Below are 21,834 nucleotides of genomic sequence, written 5' to 3'. Positions count from 1 at the left end.
TTTGACTAAGTGATCTTCATGAAAGTTGTACGCCTTCGTCTTAGCTTCAAAACGGTATAAGTTGTACTTCAATCCAATAAGCGTAGCCTGGGATGTGTTCTTTTCGCAAAAACCCGTCAAATCTGTCTTTTGTTAAGTTCATTTCCGCACTTGTTATTAGTTTAATTTTTATCCTTGTATTGTCTTGAGCCTATGGAACGGCTATTGAAATGAATTTGTGTTGTGTGTAACTTTGGATTGTTTGAGGAAATAATGAAGCCATAAATGGCTGGAAATAGGAAAATACAAAGGGCATGCTGCCCAAATTTTCGCTCAAGAGCTAGAGAAATACACTTGCGACTTGGGTAAAGTTGATATATGCATACCACTTGAACCATCTAGGACATTTGATACATTGTTATCGAGGGTTATACGTTAGAACCTAGCCGAACTTGTACCCTTAGGAAAAGCGGTACTAACCACTATAAATCCGTTTTCCTTGCACTTTCGACTTAAAAGTTATTTCAAAACAAACATGTTACCAAAATTTTCAGTTTGAAAAGCAAGCAACTGTTTCGCGACTATTCACCAAGTGAATTTCAATTTCTTGACTCTTATTGAACGAAACGTTTATGTTTTGAACCTTAGTCGATTTTCCAAGTTCTTAAATCAAGTTTTATCGCAGATTTGGACTGCAAACCCGGAGTACCCCCCCGACGTGAACACTAGAGGCACTACTTTTGGTGAGTGCTTCCAAATATCCAATTGCACTTAATACATGTGTTTCCTATTTGACCCATATGATTACATGATGAATGAATGATAGGGTAAGGGTATACTTTATCGCACTTGCCCTAATACGACTTGTTCTTATTTATTGATTACACTTGATTCGCTATATATGTACATGAGTTATATCTTGCCTGAAATTTCAGAAACCCTGTAGCTAGTTAATCGAGTCGAGCCAGCAAGAGCCTGATCGATTAGATAATGAACCCTGGGTAACTAGTAATGTCGAGTGGAGTATATCTTCTCGGCAAAACGGTATAATCGAGTATTACCACCCGTGTTTTATATGGCGTGCGGGTCCGGAAAAGGGGGCTGAGTGGTGGACGGAGACTGGTATGAAGTGGGATTTTCTTTCTGGACTAGTTATTACTTGAAAGTTGACGGAGTGTCAACTACCAATCAATCAAGCTGGGATGGAGCCGAGACATGAGTCACTGTATCCTTACATGTGAACATGATCAATATATTTCTTGACTACTTGAAGTATTATCTCCTTGATTGGACTTGTTTGCTTGCTATTTCATTATCACACTGTTATTACTTTTTTTGATGGCCAATTTGATATTTAGAACTTCACTGAGTTTTGGCTCACCCCGTTAGTTTTGTTTTCCTTACAGGGGTACGAGCGAGACGTGAGACGTGTAAAGACTAGTGTAGTTTAGTTGTTTTAACTTTTGACTTTTGACTTTTGACTTGTACTCGCACAATTCCTCGAATAGAATGTTTTGTATCTTGATTGTATACATTTTGAACCAATTTGGGTATATTGAGACTTTGTATCTTGAATTTACATCAATGTAAATTATAAGCTTGAATTGTGATGTTATTTATGGTCCATGGATGTATGCACGTGATACGAGTGAGTGAGTCCTGGCGAGAGTTGGGCAGGCGGTCCGCCAAACCCTTTGGTACATCTTAGGAGGAGGTGGGGTCGTCACAAGTGATATCAGAGCCTTGGTTGTGAATTGATCTGGATAGATTGAGTGCTTGATACGATAGGCTAGGGTTTTATTCTTGAGATTATCCTTTAGCCTTGTTTTCTACGTGTTGTGTACTTACTTTTGCAATGTTACTTGCAAACATAAGTGATGGCAAGTACTGATGCCTCTGGGAGTGTTGGGCCGTTTCAGCCCATGCCTACTGACATACCTACTGACGCCCCTATTGACGAGCCACATCTGGAGGGGGCCTGTTTGTTGCGTGATCACGTACCAGGAGAGCCCCGATGGGCCGTGCAGTGGTGGTCCCCAGCGCGCAAGATCCGAAGCTGCGACTGCTGGAAGACCTACTCCTACCCTGATCGGGTAGTGCTCGCAGTGGACGATGAGCGGCGACAATTGGGTAGCGCCAATCATAGGTGCCATTCAGAGATTGAACGTCTCTGGGCTACTCTCCGAGACCAGGGAGCTAGGATCCGAGGGCTGGAGGCCTCGGTGTTGGAGGAGCAGCAGCGGACGGATGCCTTCCACGAGCAGGCTCAGGCGACGACTAGACACCTTATGTGAGTGGTTGCAGATATTAGAGACTGGACCGGCCACATCCTAACTAAATGCGAGACACTAGTGGATGATGTGCTTCAGGACTTGGCCGGAGAGGGTCAAGCGGCTGTTGTTCCTGGCGCTCCTGGTACTCCTGGGGAGGACCCAGAGGAGGACCCGGAGGGGGAGTAGAGTATATCCTCGGAGTCGGTTGGGTTGGCGTCTAGCCGGACGACTTGTTAGGAGTGAGGACTGAGGAAATTTTTGTGGGATAGTTAGGAACATAGTAGGACGACACGTTTTCTTTTATTTTTGACTTTGACGTGTCACGGTGGTTGTAAATAGGGTTTTTTTTGTTCTATGTTCCTTGGCTAGTATAGCCTTTGACTTGCCTAAGTTGGCATGTATATGTGATTTGTTTGCTATGTATATAAAGTACCTGTTTATTATGTGTTCTATTGCCTCTATTTATCCTTTTGCAACGAGTTATACGAGCCATACCTTACTTTGTTTATATATTTATAGTTGCTTAAATTCGAAACATGGAGGGTATAAGAAATCAAATCAGGGGAACTAACCGAGGACGCGGTCCTAGTCGGGGCCGTGGGGGTAGACAAGCACAGGAACCGGTGCCAGAATCGAGAGAGGAGAGAGAGGCAACGATTGAACCACAACCTGAACCCCAGGCTGCAGGGGGAGATCAAGTGGCAACTGCCATCCAGCAAATGACCAATATTTTGGCCCGCTTAGTGGAACAACAGGGTCAAACTCCTGTAAATCAATCTAGGGATCCCAATAATGGGCAAGATAGGGCCTTAGAGAGATTCCAGAAGTTCTCTCCATCCAAGTTCTTAGGAGGACCAGACCCGGAGGGGGCCGATAAATGGCTAGAGGCTATGATCAACATCTTTGCCGCCTTAAACTATACAGAGGAGAGGCAAGTACAATTCGTTGTTTTCCAATTCGAGGGGTCAGCTAGAGTTTGGTGGAATGTAGTGAGGGCCAAATGGGAGAGAGAAGGAACTGCATGAATTTGGTTAAATTTTGTACGGGAGTTTAACGAGAAATACCTTCTGCCTATCGTCCAGAAAAAGAGAGAGGACGAGTTTATCAAACTCCGACAGAAAACTTCTAGTGTAGCTGAGTATGAGACTCAGTTTACGAAACTGTCAAAATTTGCTCCTGAACTGATCGCTACAGAGCAAAGAAGAGTACAGAGATTCGTGCAAGGGCTTAATGTGGAGTTACAAGAGGCCTTGGCGGCAACCCAAATTAATACGTTTACGGAGGTGTTGGAGAAGGCCCAAAGGATAGAAACTGTCAGGGCACATATGAGAAATTTCCACGTTAAGCGGAAAGGGGTACCTAGTGGAGGCCAAGGATCAGTGCGGAGTAATCGGAGCATGCCACCTGCCAAGTCCGGTCGTGGGGCTGGAGGTGGACGATTTTTGAATGCATCTATGGGAGATGCTCAGAGAGGAGGTGCCCAGAGGGGAGACCAAAATGGTAGGGGGCAAGGTAGAGGAATTTCACAGGGAGGCCAGACCTCCACTCCCCGAGTAACATGTGAATATTGTGAAAAATCGAACCATACAGAGGATGAATGCTGGAGAAAGGCTCGGAAGTGCCTAAGATGTGGAAGTGTGGAACACCAGATAGTCAACTGTCCGTTGATTAGTGATACTCAGTCGACTGCCTGGTTAAACCCAAAGCCGACCAATGTTGGAGGGACCAGGTCGATGGTACCGGCCAGAGTATATTCGCTGGACCAACAACTCGTACCTGAACCAATGGAGATAGTAGAAAGTACGATCCCTGTTTTTCACCGATTAGCAAAAATTTTGATAGATCCCGGTGCTACTCATTCTTTCGTTAACCCTACATTTATGCTTGCAATTGACATGAAAGTTGAAAGGCTACCTTGTGACTTAGAAGTAAGAACACCTACGAGTAACCAAATTTTAGTTGCGAATGAGGTGTATAGAAATTATGATATTTGGGTTGGCGAACGGAAATTGGTAGTTGACCTCATTAGACTAGCCAAGCCATTAAGGGGTACGATGTCATTTTAGGTATGGATTGGCTAGTCCATTACCATGCTCGGGTAGATTGTAGGGTGAAGGTAGTAGAGTTTTGCATATCAGGTGAGACAACTTTGAAGTTAGACGTGAGAGGTATGTTAGCCTCGTCTGCGCTCATTTCGGGAATAAGGGTTAGGAAATTACTTAGTCGTGGGGCACGCGGTTATCTAGCATTTCTAGTTAACACTCCGGGAGAAAAAATGAAGTTAGAAGACATGCCGGTGATCAGTGAATACCCAGATGTATTTTCGGAGGAGTTGGGGTCACTGCCACCCGAAAGGGAGATTGAGTTTAAGGTTGATCTAGTACCCGGAACTATTCCAATCTCTAAAACCCCTTATCGAATGGCACCTATTGAGTTTAAGGAGTTAAAGGTGCAATTGCAGGATTTGCTAGAACGGGGATTCATACATGAGAGCGAGTCGCCGTGGGGAGCTCCAGTGCTATTTGTTAAAAAGAAGGACGGGAGTTTAAAGTTGTGCATTGACTATCGAGGATTGAATGCAGTAACTGTTAAGAATAAATATCCTTTACCCCACATTGATGAATTGTTTGACCAGTTACAAGGGGTTGTGATGTTTTCAAAATTGAATCTTCGACAGGGGTACTATCAATTGAGAATCAGAAAGGAGGATGTCCCAAAAATGGCGTTTAACACTCGGTATGTGCATTTTGAGTTTGCGGTAATGCCTTTTGGTTTAACCAATGCTCCAGCGGCATTCATAGATTTAATGCATCGAGTATTTAAACCTTACTTGGATAGGTTTGTAGTGGTGTTCATTGATGATATCCTAGTATATTCAAAGTCAAGGGAGGAGCATGAACAACACTTGCGAATAGTGCTGCAGACCCTAAGAGAGCACCAATTGTTCGCTAAGTTCAGCAAGTGTGAATTTTGGTTGGTAAAAGTGGCGTTCCTAGATCATATAATCTCAAAAGATGGGCTTTCTGTAGACCCGACGAAAGTGAAAGTTGTAGTCAAATGGAAGCGGCCAGAGAATCTCACTGAGGTGCGAAGTTTTCTAGATTTAGCAGGGTACTACCGCCGATTTATAAAGAATTTCTCGAGAATTGCGGGACCCTTGACTAACTTGACCAAGAAATAAGGAAAGTACATTTGGGATGTTAAGTGTGATAAAAGTTTCCAAGAGCTTAAAAAGCAATTAACTATGGCTCCAGTTTTAGCTTTGTCCAATGGGAACGATAGTTACATGGTTTATACCGCTGCTTCAAAAGAGGGGCTAGGGTGTGTGTTGATGCAAAATAGGAATGTGATTGCCTATGCCTGTCGAAAGTTAAAACCTCATGAGCAGAACTATCCAACCCATGATTTGGAGCTTGCAGCTGTTGTGCTTGCTTTGAAAAAATGGCGACATTATCTCTATGGTGTAACTTTCAAGGTCTATACGGATCATAAAAGTCTTAAGTATCTGTTTTCACAGAAAGAGCTAAATCTAAGACAACGTCGATGGGTGGAATTCTTAGAAGATTATGATTGTACAATTAACTACCATCTTAGAAAGACCAACGTTGTAGCAGATGCTTTAAGTCGAAAGGCTCAACTAGCGAGTTTCATGGTGGGAGAATGGAGCTTGTTAGAAGATGTATGTGAATGGAAACCTCGTCTGGAACCGAAGAAGGTGATTTTTGAAAATATTGAGATGAAGTCGGCACTGTTGGATTGGATCAAAGAGGGCCAAGTGAAAGACCCAATGGTGTAAAAGTGGGTGGAAAAAGTGAAGAAAGGGGAATCGCCTAACTTTAATCTAGATCCTGATGGAATTTTAAAGTTCCGAAATCGTGTCGTTGTACCTAGGGAGGAGGAGTTAAAGAGGGACATTTTGGAGGAATCACACCGCTTTAGGTATACGGTGCACCCAGAGAATAATAAGATGTACTAAGATCTTAAAAGTCTGTATTGGTGGGAGAATATGAAGGCGGAGATTGCCCAGTTTGTACAAAAGTGTTTCACCTGCCAACAGGTGAAAGTTAAGCATAAAAAACCGTCAGGTCTGTTATAGCCTTTAGAGATCCCTGAATGGAAATGGGAGCACATAACGATGGATTTTGTATCAGGGTTGCCACGAACACAAAAGGGGCATGATGCGATTTGGGTAATAGTGGATCGATTAACTAAGACTGCACATTTTCTGCCAGTAAACATGAAATATTCTTTGGAGAAACTTGCCAAACTTTATATGGATGAAGTGGTGAGACTACATGGGGTACCAGTAAGGATTGTATCCGATAGAGATCCTAAATTTGTATCCCGATTCTGGCAGAAATTACAGGAGGCTCTAGGAACTAAGTTGAATTATAGTACAACATATCACCCGCAAACTGATGGACAATCTGAGAGAACCATTCAAACTCTTGAGGATATGCTGAGAGCCTGTATTGTGGATTTTGGAGGAAGTTGGAGTCAATACTTGACCTTGGTTGAATTTGCATACAACAACAGTTATCATTTCTCTATTCAAATGGCCTCATATGAAGCCTTGTATGGACGACGATGCCGATCTCCAATCCATTGGAATGAAGTAGGAGAGAGAAAGATTATAGATCCGGCTACAATACCATAGGTTGAGGAAACCTACGAGAGGGTAAAGGTGATTCGCCAGAGACTTCAAACAGCCCAAAGTCGACAGAAAAGTTATGCCGATCATCGGAGGAAGGATTTGGAGTTTGAGATAGGGGATAAGATGTTTCTTCGGATTACCCCGTTAAAAGGAAAGATTAGAGCAGAAAAAGGGAAAAAGTTGCAACCACGATACATGGGACCTTTCGATGTACTCCAACGAATAGGAAAGGTGGCTTACCGACTTGAATTACCAGCTAGTTTGTCTAGGATCCATGACGTTTTCCATGTTTCTCTACTTAAGAAATACCATCCGGATCCGACTCACATTTTGTCACCCGAAGATGTTGAACTCGACGAGTCCTTAACCTATGAAGAACGACCCATTCAAATCTTGGATCGGAAGGTGAAGGACCTGAGAAACAAGCAGATTTCTTTAGTAAAGGTTCTATGGAAGTATCACGAAGTGGAAGAAACAACTTGGGAACTAGAAAAAGACATGCAAAAGAAATATCCCGACCTATTTACGACGAAAGATATGAATTTCGAGGTCGAAATTCCTTTAAGGGGGAGAGAGTGTGAGGACTTGCAAATTCCTTATATTTTTCCTCAAAAATACCCTTTTACTTGGAAATTATTCATTTATTATAGCCCTACTATCCATTCATTTCACAATAAGTGCAAATAAATCTAGAAAATAGGGTTTCACTTTTTGTTTTCAAGTTGGAGCAAGTTAGGATTTTCACGTGTATCCGTAGTGTAATTACCGGTACGGTGCGAGAATCAAATTTGGTACTTAAGAGTGACTTTTAGGTGAGAAATAACATGTGATTAGAAGGAATGATAAAAAGTTAGTGAATAGGAAGTAAAAAACCCTAGTACGTGTGACTTAAGGAAAAACGGCGCTAACCGACGGGTACCGCGCACTACTGATTGAACGCACCATTTGACCACCACTTTTTTACCACATGAGCTCATTAATACTTGAGCAAAATATCTCCTTATTTCCAGCTAGCTTTGACCGAAATTTAGGACTAAAAATGCAAGGAAAAGAAACAAAAAAAAATGAGTGGTGGTGGTGAAGCCACTTGTTGGCCACCTAAGGGCCATTGACCAAGATACTTATCTTACCTTCTTATCACTTGGAGCCATCTTTCTTCTTCATTTTTTCTGCTGCTTGGCCGAGAGAGAGAGAGGAAAAAACACCAAGGGAAAGTTGCTCCATTTCTTCTTGAATCTAGCCACCAAATGAGAAAGAAAGAAAACTAAACCGATTAAAGCTATCCTTGAGTGTTTATTTAGTGAGAGGTTGGTGAAATTTTAAAGGAGAAGCTAGGGTTGTTCTTGGTAAACACTTAAGTAAGGTAAGGATGATGATTTCCCCATTCCTTACTCTTGATCTTGTTTAAATTAGCTTAGCATCTCAAATTTGTGGTGAATGATGGTTGTTATCATGTTTTGGGTGTTTTTCCTTTTAGTGACATGAATTAGGGTTTGATGGATTGCTGCCTATACTTGATGTATGGTTAATATATGTTGTATCCAAGATTATATAGGGGGTTTTAGTAGCAAGTGAAGCAAGAAATGAAGAAAGTTATCATTGAAACCAAAAAATTCCAGATTTCTGGCAAAATGACTTCAATTCTGTCCAGTTTTAGTGCTCCATGTTAGAGGCCGAATTAGGGTTGGCACAAAACATAAAATTTGTAAAGAATGATATTTTATAATTTTCTACAAAATTTCAGCTCAATCGGAGCCACGTAGCCTATAAAAAGACCAAAATACCCTCGCTGACTTAGGATGTTTCCAGTGAACCGTTTTAGACAGATTCATCCAATTAACCGTGTTTATTTGCTATGATCCGTGCTAATTTAGTTATTTGCCAAAATATGAAAGTTTTAGTACTCTGTCTTAGCTTTTCAACGCCACCAAGAATACCTTAAACGGACTTTGGTAGCCTGAGATATGATCGTTTCAAGGTAGTACGGTTAATTAGCCGATTAGTTGGAATTTGGTTATGTAAATTGGGAATTTGACAGGGTTACACTAGAAATTTGACTAAATGATCTTCATGAAAGTTATAGGCCTTCGTCTTAGATTCAAAACGGTATAAGTTGTACTTCAATCCGATAAGCGTAGCCTCGGATGTGTTCTTTTCGCAAAACCCGTCAAATCTATCTTTTGTTAAGTTCATTTCCGCACTTGTTATTAGTTTAATTTTTATCCTTGTATTGTCTTGAGCCTATGGAACGGCTATTGAAATGAATTTGTGTTGTGTGTAACTTTGGGTTGTTTGAGGAAATAATAAAGCCATAAATGACTGGAAATAGGAAAATACAAAGGGCATGCTGCCCAAATTTTCGCTCAAGGGCTAGAGAAATACACTTGCGACTTGGGTAAAGTTGATATATGCATACCACTTGAACCATCTAGGACATTTGATACCTTGTTATCGAGGGTTATACGTTAGAATCTAGCCGAACTTGTACCCTTAGGAAAAGCGGTACTAACCACTATAAATCCGTTTTCCTTGCACTTTCGACTTAAAAGTTATTTCCAAGAAAACATGTTACCAAAATTTTCAGTTTGAAAAGCAAGCAACTGTTTCGCGACTATTCACCAAGTGAATTTCAATTTCTTGACTCTTATTGAACGAAACGCTTAAGTTTCGAATCTTAATCGATTTTCAAAGTTCTTAAATCAAGTTTTATCGCAGATTTGGACTGCAAACCCGGAGTACCCCCCGGACGTGAACACTAGAGGCACTACTTTTGGTGAGTGCTTCCAAATATCCAATTGCACTTAATACATGTGTTTCCTACTTGACCCATATGATTACATGATGAATGAATGATAGGGCCAGGGTGTACTTTACCGCACGTGTCCTAATATGACTTGTTCTTGTTTATTGATTACACTTGATTCACTATACATGTACATGAGTTATATCTTGCCTGGAATTCCAGAAACTCTGTGACTAGTTAATCGAGTTGAGCCGGCAAGGACCTGGTCGATTAGATAACCAACCCTGGGTAACTAGTAATGTCGAGTGGAGTGTATCTCCTCGGCAAAACGGTATACACTTGATTCGCTATACATGTACATGAGTTATATCTTGCATGGAATTCCAGAAACCCTGTGGCTAGTTAATCGAGTTGAGCCGGCAAGGACCTGGTCGATTAGATAACGAACCTTGGGTAACTAGTAATATCGAGTGGAGTGTATCTCTTCGGCAAAACGGTATACTCGAGTATTACCACCCGTGTTTTATATGGCGTGCGGGCCCGGAAAAGGGGGTTGAGTGGTGGACGGAGACTGGTGTGAAGTGGGGTTTTCTTTCTGAACTAGTTATTACTTGAAAGTTGACGGAGTGTCAACTACGAATCGATCAAGTTGGGATGGAGCCGAGACATGAGCCACTGTATCCTTACATGTGAACATAATCCATATATTTCTTGATTACTTGAAGTATTATCTCCTTGATTGGACTTGTTTGCTTGCTATTTCATTATCACACTGTTATTACTTTGTTTGATGGCCAATTTAATATTTGGAATTTCACTGAATTTTGGCTTACCCCGTTAGTTTTGTTTTCCTCACAGGGGTACGAGCGAGGCATGAGACGTGTAAAGACTAGCGTAGTTTAGTTGTTTTAACTTTTGACTTTTGACTTGTAATCGCGCTATTCCTCGAATAGAATGTTTTGTATCTGGATTGTATACATTTTGAGCCAATTTGGGTATACTGAGGTTTTGTATCTTGAATTTACATCAATGTAAATTATAAGCTTGAATTGTGATGTTATTTATGGTCAATGGATGTATGCACGTGATACGAGTGAGTGACTCCTGACGAGAGTTGGGCAGGCAGTCCGCCAAACCCTTTGGTACGCCTTAGGGGGAGGTGGGGTCGTCACAATCTAACCTTTAAATTTATTACGTTTTGATGTTTCCTACATAGATGTAAATCTAAATTTATAGAAATATCAAAAGGGACAAAATATCCATTTAAGGGTTTAATTGATATCGCTCTCATTAATTGCGAATGCCAAAATAATCCCTTGAAGAGGGTCACGAGTATGCAAAAACGAAGTTAAAAAAAAAGACAATTAAATTATATATAAATATAGGTGATCAAGAAAAATGGGATGCACCATAATGGATACGGGAGGCAAAAATTCATGACATAATTTTTTTATATAGGGATTAACAGAGTATTTAAACTAAAGAGTTATAATCGCTCATTGCCCATGTTCAAGGAGTAATTCTCCTAATCTAGACAAGCAGATGAACTAACTTATTTTACAATTTCTTAAATGAGATGCAACCCTAAATGATATGATTAACACATATAGAGGGTAAGAGATAATATAATAGAAAATATCATGCAATTGAGAAAATGTTCTAAAATAAAAAATATGCATGGGAATGTATGAATGTCACAACAAAAATGAATCTAACGCATGAATAATCTAAGAGTTTAGTGTTGGACTAGCCTATTTCTAAAGTTCTTACTAGCATTGGACTAGTAGATAAGCGGAAGGAGAAGCCACAACTAGCGACGGACTAATGTGGTAACGTCATGTATTTATAATACATAATAAAATAGATAAGACATAAATTAAAACAAATAAACACGTAAGAGCACGTAGCACGTAACACATAAGCATAATATTTAGATGCAAAAATCTTAAGGAAAACAGATAAAGTATATAAACACATAATCCACATAAACACACAAAACCTACCTATTATAGGTAGGAGTCTAACTACAAAATTAAATGGGAAAATATAATAAAATACCTATCTATTCCATCTATTACAATAGGGAACCTAATTACAATCTAAAATGGGGAAATATGATAAAATAAACCTATCTATCATATCTATTACACTGGTCTATCAAATTACAACTCTTCAAAAAAAAAAAAAATTACCTATCTATTACATCTTGAGGTATTTAAATACCTCCCAAATAATTGTAAAATAAACTAAACAAACATAAGAAAATTTGGATGAACATTTGAATTAAATAAATAACAAACATGTAAAAATATATAAACACATAGGAGCACATAAGAGCATGTAATTGAAATTTAAATGATAATAGGGGTATCTCCCTTTTGAAGTGGTGACTAAATGGAGTCAAATTGCCCTATTTATACTCCAAAATGAACAAAAGGATCATGACACCAATTTAATTGAAAATAATAATAATAAAAGTACTAAATTCACATTAATATGTCAAATATAAAAAAACTTAAGAACATCTAAAAATTACAAGTTGAATACACCCAAGAATAACATAATTAGCTATTGAAGAAAAGAAACAATCATAATAGAGAGAGTCAAAAAGTCACTAGGGACTAAATTACAAAAATTAGAAAATTCTTGGGGATAAAAATATAATTTTGCAAAAGTTTAGCGATCAAAATTAAATCAAAGATAAAGTTTAGGGACCAAATGCAATTAAATTAAGGACCTAAGTGAAAGAAATTTAAAATTTTCTAGGCCACAATAAAACTACTCCAAAGATTAGGGGCTAAACTAATTCATTTTTGCTTGGACTGGATCGCTCTGGCCCAAAGAAAAACGCAGGCTATTTTCATTAAAAACAGATGCAAGCCCAAGTGTAAAATAATCCCAGAGCCCAGACGAAAGCCTGAAACAAAAAACTCTAACCCAAATGAAAATCAAGAAACAAGCCCACCAAAAAATAAAAAACCAGCCCAACATTTCTTTTATTTTCTTTCTTTTATTTTCTTTTTCTTCTTCTTCCCCTTCTTTTCTTCTTTCTCTCCAGTGAGGCTGAAGCTTCCTTCCGGCAACCATGGCAGCCGCTGGTTCCGCCGGTCGTCGACGACCTCTCCGATCATGAAAAATAACCAAAATATACACTCCAACTCGATTTTTCACGTAGAATTCGTTTTTGAACTTAGTTTTTACAAAAGAATAAACTGAAAGTGGCGAAATGGCCAAAAAATAGTCCAATTTTTTGTTTTTTTAAATCACTATAATCGCCACTAAAATTCATAAAATTTATACCAATACACTCCTTATGGATTCTATAGTGCAACTATGACCTTAGTTTGGCAAAAAAAAAAAAAAACAACAACAAAATGATACACTAAATTAAAACAGCCCAAAAATGAAGAAAAATATTTCAATGCTTTTAAAGCTCAAAAACTCCAAAATTTTGGATAACCAAACATTTTCAGACCTTGTGCTAGCTATAATCATCTGTTTTGACGAAAAATAAGCACAAAAGATTCACTAATTTGATTCATTTTTCGTTTTGGCATTTTTACAAACACTTAATATGCATTCACAGAACCATTTCTCTTTTCTTAATTTTATCCATGAATATACCCAAAAACTTCAACAACACCAGCAGCAGCAACAAAAAAAAAAAAAACAAAAGCAAGAGAGACTAAATAACAATACATGGATTTAATATGATAAAAAAAACTGAAAAATAGCTCAAGGAAAGTGGTAGTACCTCTTATGACCTCGATTAAAAATTCTTGATGAAATTCCAGCTCCCTCATGTCCAATTGCTTGCTTTCTCTTGTGTTTGATTTGTAGGAGAATATGTATAGGGGAAGGGGAGAGATAAAGCCGAGAGTGAGAGAGGGAAGTTTTGGGGGAGTGAGAGTGTTTGGAATTTTTTGCGAGGGAAGAGTGCTGAGAGTGGGATAGAGATTGAGGGAAAACTGGAGCTTGTTTTTGTCTTCTCTTCTTGAGGGGAAGAAGAAAAGAGCCGAGAGTCAGTTGGGGAGTATTGTTTTTTGGGTGTTCGTGTAGTGGGAGTGTGCAAGTGAGCCTAGAGAGTGTGAGAGAGTTTTTAGGGAGTTGTTGTTCTGGTCCCAAAAAGAAAAGAGAGGGCCGAGAGAGTCCAAAAAAGATGAGTGGAGTTTTGTTAGTCAAATGATGGGTTTTTCACCAAATGAAAAGAAAGATCCATGGAACATGGAGTGCAAAAATAGATCAATAGTGTATTTGGTGAAAGAAAAATGATTAGGAGGAGATTTTTATCTTCTCTTTTTTTGTTTCTTTTTTTTTTCTTTTCCTAAAATAAACTTGCAAAATGAGAAAAATACACATTAAAGAAAATAAATAACTCATTAAATAGAAAAAATTCAAGAAAACATTAAAAATTGAAAAAAATCTGGTGTCTACAATTATGTTGAAAAGATTCTTAACAAGTTCAATAAAGTGACTAAGTACCAACTTCAACACCATTGGATCCCAAAAAAAGCTATGTGAAAAATGAAGGGAATCTAGTTTCTCAATTACAGCATGCCAAAGTTATATGATACTTAATGTATGCAATGACATGTACTAAATTGGATATTACATATGCCATTGGTATATTGAGTAGACATAAAAACGATCCTAGTAGGTTATATTGGTAAGGTGTAATCAGAATTTTGAAGTATTTGAAAGCCACTATAGACTACGGTATATGTCATTTTGGCTATCTTTCTGTTTTAGAGGGTTTTTCAGATGCTAGTTGGATCACTAATAGAGATGATCACTCATCGGCAAGTGGTAGGATCTTTATATTAGATGGTGATGCGATTTCTTAGGGGTCTAAGAACTAAACTTGTATCACCGATTCTATAATGACAACTGAATTTGTCACACTTGCTTCAACTTGTAAAGAAGTTGAGTGGCTACGAAATTTCCTTTATGATATACCATTGTGGCCAAAACCGTTATCACCTATCTCAATACATTGTAATAGTGTAGTTACACTTGCTAAGGCATATAGGCAAATATCTAATGGCAAATCAAAGCATATTGGTTTGAGACATAGTTATGTGAAAGATTTGATCATAAATAAAGTCAAATCAGTTGCCTTTGTGAGATCTAGTGAAAACTTGAGTGATCATTTAATGAAAGGATTATCAAGTGACTTGGTGTTAAAGACATCAAGGGGGATGGGTTTAAAGTCCGAATTTAATGGCCATTAATGGTAGAACCTCAATTCAACGCTAAATACAACATCTAGTTTTGAATTCAATGAGTGAAACTACATCATCTAATAGTTGGTGCACTTTATCATTTTTCATCCCAAGGTAAAATAGTGCATTATTTCCTCACCTGATCACAGTTTGGTCGAGTTATTAACTCTTAATGAATCTTGAAAATGACATTAATAGCAGGAGCACTAAGATTTTGCCTATATGAATATAAATTTGGCAAACTACAAAGTTAAGAACTTTACTTTGAAACATTCATGAAAGAATAGTGATACAAGGCTATAAAATGTATCATTAAAGAACATATGGTTGTGTATTGATCTATGTGTGATGTGTTCATGAGGGTAATCTAATGTACAAGTGGTTCAAACTTGGTCTACCATTTTGTATTGATTAGTTTCAAAGAACCTTTACTAAGATAGTGGTTCAATTGAATGATACCATTATTTATGAATATGATTGTCAGACTATTCTCTGACCTTTGAAAGTCTATTCTCTAAATTTTGAAAATGGAGGGAGATTGCTGCAGAAGATCATTTTTTCCACTACTAGAATTCTCTGCAAATGTACACCATAGTTCAAGTAAGTTTGTCTAATTTTGTGCAAGAATTAAGGTAAACACCCTTCAAATAATCCTAAAGGATATTTGTCCAAAGTCTTTACACACAAAATTCTAAACAAATGAAACCTAAAGAAAGGTGATCTTGAATCACAATTTTAAGTATTTTTTGCATCAAATGAAACCTAAATTTTTGCATCATTATTTTTGCTTTATTTGCTTTGTAAATTTTAGCCATTTTCTCTTGTATTATCCCCAATATGTGTAATGTGTGCATATCTTATCATGTATATATAAAAGTGCAAAAGTTCCAATAGATAATAAAATTTGATCTAGTTGCAATGCAAATCTTGCAAGCATATGGCGTAATCTCATCATTTTCAAAAATTCTTTCACGTGCATATAAACACTAGTTTAGAGTGTTAATGGAGATAAATTTTTAATGTTTTAGTAACATCACTTCTTTGTACTTATAAAAAAAATTATTGATTTGTATTTTAGTCAAAAGTAGTCAATTATTAGTAGCAATCCAAATGTTTAACTTAGCAACCCACTAGCAATTCCTTATTTGATTCATTAAGTCGTGCTATCAAAAAGGAACTTGAATAATTTCAAATTTGTTGTCTAATTGGGTTAAAATATTAATTTTGAAAGGATAAAATTTAGTTATTTTTAATTTTTATGATGTTCATCTCAACTTCATAGAACTTCAAGTTTATATTCCATCTTATATAATTATCACTATTTATGTATATGCAAAACTTCAAATTAATCGAGACAAAATTTTTTTGTTTTACTAAAATATATATAACAATAAATAGGAAAATAAAAAAATAATACTCATAATAGGCTTGCTCTCAACTGATTCTCATTTTGTATGCTATTCACCATATTAAAAAAAATAAATTAAAGATTTGCTCCACAATAGTAAGTATTAATGGAGCAAAAGATTATATAGGAGATCAATCAAGCAAAAAATAATAGTAATACATCCAATTATTTGTCTACATATTGTATAAATATATTTTTTATGGTAGTTTTTGTTAATATTTACTACATTGCCCTCTATTTAATATGTTATCTATAGCTAATTTTGTCATCTTTATAATTAATTTTATAATAATAAAGAACTTTGTTGTTCTATAAGTATCATAATTTAAAAATGGACAAAATCTTTTGCAATTAATTTTCCATGCATGTAATGAAAGAGACTCAAAACTAGTTGTAACATAAAATATAAGAGACAAAACTTTAATATCTCATTCTTTACTCATATGTTTAAATAATTTTTATAATTCAATCAATAGTTAGTACGATCTAAAAATAAATCAAATTCTTCCTATAATCATATTAAGCTCATTAATTAAGATTATATTGATTGATTCTTTTATTGATTATAGTATTCACATGTTCTTTTATTGACTTCAACCTTTACCATATTTTTCTATAGATTTCTTCTGCATTAAAATTAAAAATTTGCCATATCTTAACAATCATCTTGTAATTAGTCCTTGACTGTATATTTGGATGTAATGTATATTTATGTAGTTATTTGAAATATTTTCTTTGCTAATTTGAAATGCATTAACGAAGAAACACAATTGGTGCTAACAAGCAATTTATTTAGATGGATTTTAAAAAGAGTACTGTTAGTGGAATATAAATCACATCATAGATAATTGATTTTACTTCTCTAACTTCTGCGACAGTGGCAAATCCTTTGGTTTTTTTTTTTTTGTGTGTTTGTCATCTTCAATATTTTAGAATACTCCATACTTATAATGAACCAACTGATGGACTCCAAAAAGCAAAACATAATTAACAAATAAAGGATTATACATCTCAATTTTTAAAATCTAAAATATAATTGATCATTATCAATTTTGTAAACATATTATAATATGAAAGTAGTTGTTGTAATAAAATATTTTCTCTTTCTTACTTGGCATAGCTAACTGGAAAGAATTAATGGGTCATGGTCATTTGGATTTTACCCATATTACATCCTACTCTTTTTTTTTTTGTTTTTTTTTACATCCTACTTGAATTATTATACATTTAAAGACTATCTCTTAATTGTCAAAATAATTTTCAAAGACAATTAATCTTATCTGAAAGATTTTTATTTTTATCAAATTGTTTCAAGCAATTATTGTACACCTTCAAAATCTCATAACTATTGAAATGCATTTCACATAAACTACATTCTCTCATTATCGTACCATTATATCATATTACTATATAATAAAACATTCTTTTCATTTTCATCCAACTTTAATTTCTCACTGTTACTTAATTACCTAATGACTTGCACAAATTTTTTTCCTTCAATTTCTATCTCTCTTTTCATATTTTGCCCTTCCAATTTCTCCCTCACCCTCTTTCTTCAGCCAATTGATTTATCTGCTCATTGCCTTACTCCCAAATTTCCTATTTTTTGAAGATAAATTTTTAAAAACTATCATTTTATCATATCTTTTGATTAGGATAGATTAATTTGAATCCTTACACTTGAATAAGTGCTTTAAATCCTTTGACCCAACAAAAATGAATCAAATGAAACCAGGCATCAAAGTATTTCTCAATTTTATGTTATGGTCGTTTATTTAGCTTTTTCTTAAAGGCGACTTTTAATGCTTTTCAAGTTTTGTTTATGATTCATTGTAAACTCTGTGTATTCTCTAACTCTCGATATAAGTCTCGAAATGTTTGAGTTTCAAGTTATGCTTTTTTCTCCCTTACCTTTCCTTCTATAGTGAATGTTTATAATCTTATCTTTTTCTACAGTGAATGTTAATCTTATTGTTACCAACTTATTTTTTACAATCGCATCAAGTTATATAGGACATATCTTTCCGTTTTCTTTTTGCTCTAAAAGTTTCTGTTTACGATAAACAATGGTTTTCTTATGTGAGTATTAGTTTAGTATTTAAAGTCATATGCTTTGACTAGCTTCATAAATTTGGTCGAGAAAACAAAGTTATTTGTACATCTACAAATTTGACCTCGTGTTATTTGTATCAAAGTGAATTTACAATTTTTTTAATACCTAATGCTCAATTCTTTTGTATATTGCTTTTGATCTGGGAGGGGTTTAATTTTTTCTTAGATTGAAGGCATTGCAGAATTCGAGAACTTAGAAAAATATGAGAAGACCATTGTGCTGCTATGTGGGTTTACATTTCAGTTTTTTTTCTTTGATTAGGAAATGTTTGGGAATTTTGCTTTTCCTTTCGGCTAATTCGATACCGTTTTAGTTAATTTAATTATTTCATTATCTTATGGATGGAATGGGATGAACAATGAGAACCATGTTGAAGATTATTGGCACTTCAATAGGGCTTTGATGATTGGTGCAAATTTTTCCTAGAATGATTATTGATATATGTTGCTTTTAAAGCGTAAAATTACAATAGAGTTTTGATCAAGAAAGACCTTTACGGCACTTAAATTGGTGTTATGAGTTTAAAATATTATACTGGATAATTTTGAATGTAGCACTTAATGATGGGTTGTTATTATACTTCTATTAGTTAGAGATTATTGTTTTCATATAAGTAGAAAGTTTATGTTTATGGTTTTTTTGCCTTATATTAACATGAATTATAGCAATGATGCGATATACAAATGATTATAAAAATATGGTATAATAGTATGCCATTTAAGAAGAAATTTTGTGTTTGATTCAAAAAGATTGATTAATTAGTTATTAGATGCTTTTACTTAATATAAATGTTCACATATGCTATACATTCAACCAAGTTTTATAATATAAGTGTTGCAATATTAGAGAACTTTGAAAAAAAACTTTAAACTAAGTTTTATATTTATCACTTCAACTTTTGCTCCATTGTTTAAGACACTTTGTGCCAAATTCATGTCTATCTCCATTTCAAGTTTTAATTTTAGCATATTCTTTCCATTGTCGCAAACTATTTTAAGATAATTGCACTCATCTAGAAATTACAAAATTTTCATTTATTAACAAACATTTTAGTTTTTGAGATTTAAAATAATTGTATTGTTAAATGAAAAAAAATCTCATGCAAACTAATTATTTATTATTACACCTAAACTATAAAGATATATGGACTCAAATTGTACACCTTCTTGGATAAATTAAATTATATGTCATTTGAATTTCATAAAAATGATTAGATGTCCAACATTATCAACTAACTTGCCATAATCTTTATTTATTTTGTATGTCTTGGGATTTGTGTAATATGTCCAACAGTACTAACTACTTAACTCTAGTAAGTTTTAAACTCTACTCATTTAGAGCAAAATTAAGAGAATGAAAAAAAAGCTAAAGAAGGCCATAGATGCAATGGAAACTCACAAATATTTGAAAAAAAAATTATCTTTTCATCCCTATCGTTGGAGGGATGGGCCAAACAATTTCCTTGTGCTTCACTACAAACAATTTCGTCCCTTATGTTTTAATTTTTGACCAATTAAGGATAACTGGCAATTAATCTCTCTATTTGAGCTAAATTTAATATTTAATTAGCCAATTATGATCAAATGAAACGTGTGAGAGACATGACATGTGAGTTAGAAGATTCAATAATAGTTGCATCTATCATCCTTCTATAATAGCAAAAAAGTTTTACTCAATGTATTAACCAAAATTTATACATAATTCAAATAATTTATAGTAAGAACATGAATTATTTATAGAATCTCATTGGCCATTAGGGACATCCACAAAACCTTTTTACATAATTGTCATCATGTCAATATGTTGTTAGTTTTGCTCACGATGCATAATCGTAGAATCCTGAGGCTATTGCAATGTTTTAAAAATCTCCAATTTGCAACCTAAGTGTTAACAAAAGAAAGACAGAGAATCATGAGAAGAATCGTCTGCCTTATTATCCTATACAAGGATATAAAATCTATTTATACATAAAAATCCCCTAAACAAATCTATTTATACATGTTGCAATTATGCTACACAAATCATGTTATAATTATGCTAAATAAATCTTTTATAATTATATTACAATTACGCTAAACAAAATTTTTCTGGACATGAGGCAGAAAGAAGAAAGGCATGAACAGAATCCAATATATGATGATGCTTTCATTGAACTCATCCATTTTGCTTGGAGGTGCGAGGGCAAGAGTGTTGAACAATAGCGCCTTTTTGTAATGCCCAAATGCAACCTAAGTGGGGGGTTGAATTAGATTCTTAGGTTGATTATGATCCTAACCAAGTTTAAGATAACTTTACTCAAATTTAAATTTACCAAATCATCTAGATATCAACCAATTTAATGAGTACAAAAACGAGTAGAGCAATAGAATGAGGCAAGGGAAGCACTTGAATAATTTGATGGAAATAAAATAAGAGAGAGAAAATTGCAAACCAATAGGACTTCCAAGTTTTCCTTTACTTGAAATCCAATTCCACTAGCAAGTTTCTTCAATTCGGTGTAGCAAAATTAAAGTTGTACAAGGGAAGGTGCACCTCTTGCTCACCCCAAGTTCTCTTTGGTCAAACCAAAAGGTTTTATAGCTAATCTAATTAACCCTCACAAATCTACATTTTTGAATTGTTCACTTGCAATTGAAAATTAAACACTATTCACTACATAAAGAAAACAATAAAAGCTAGGGGGTATTTCTTGCTAAAATCACTCTTGGGAGGTTGTATTCAATGTGCATTCAAGTCAGCAACTACCCCACACTTAATGATATTTATAGTTGTCCAAATTGTCCCTCTTTTTCTTCTCCAATGGTCATGCATTAAATACAAGAAAAACTAGTCATTAGGAGTATCGAATGTCTTGTCCTCTATTTTTTATCCGATGTGTGCATCCAATGTGCTCTCAATTCTTATCAGACGACCAATGAAATTTTTGCATTCAACAGGTCTTGAGCTCGATAAAGATTAGAATGTTAAAACATTCCCTCAAAATTTATCAGATGACCGATCCAAGAAGTTTGCATCTGATATGACTGTCAGATAGATCTTTTTGACTATCGGATGTCCTATACACTTGTGAAGTGTTTGAAACTTTTTCATTGATTATCGAACATCCGATACTTTGATGCGAGTGTCCGAAATCTTCAGCAATTATTACCTTCATTTGCTTCAAATCTTTTCCTCAATCTTTTAGACTTGATACTTGTTTTGAATGCTTTCTTACATGAATTCATTAGTCTAAATCATCAATTTGTTTTAGTTATCAAAATCAAGGATCAATTTCAACAGTCTCCCCTTTTTTGATGAGGACAAAACAAATGATGGTTTTGAGAACATTTGAAATTAAAAGATATGCTTCCCCTTTGCATAAGCATAAATACCAAACAATTAGTCCCCTTCAATATTACTGATAATGAAACCAATTTATGTAATTACTCCCTCTCAACATATT

General features: G+C 35.4%; 1 long non-coding RNA gene across 1 annotated transcript; it reads right to left on the bottom strand.

The window, feature by feature from the left end:
- Window positions 1-11,594: 11,594 nt before the first annotated feature.
- LOC140007640 (uncharacterized) lies at window positions 11,595-13,863 on the bottom strand. Its single transcript, XR_011814982.1, has 2 exons — window positions 13,404-13,863; window positions 11,595-13,280 (listed from the first exon to the last, which is right to left on the bottom strand). It is a non-coding gene; the product is annotated as an uncharacterized lncRNA (long non-coding RNA).
- Between the last annotated feature and the right edge of the window lie 7,971 nt (window positions 13,864-21,834).

This window comes from Coffea arabica, chromosome 5c (assembly GCF_036785885.1).
Source record: "Coffea arabica cultivar ET-39 chromosome 5c, Coffea Arabica ET-39 HiFi, whole genome shotgun sequence".
In the NCBI taxonomy this organism is placed as follows: Eukaryota; Viridiplantae; Streptophyta; class Magnoliopsida; order Gentianales; family Rubiaceae; genus Coffea; species Coffea arabica.
This window is presented reverse-complemented; position numbering and strand designations above follow the sequence as displayed.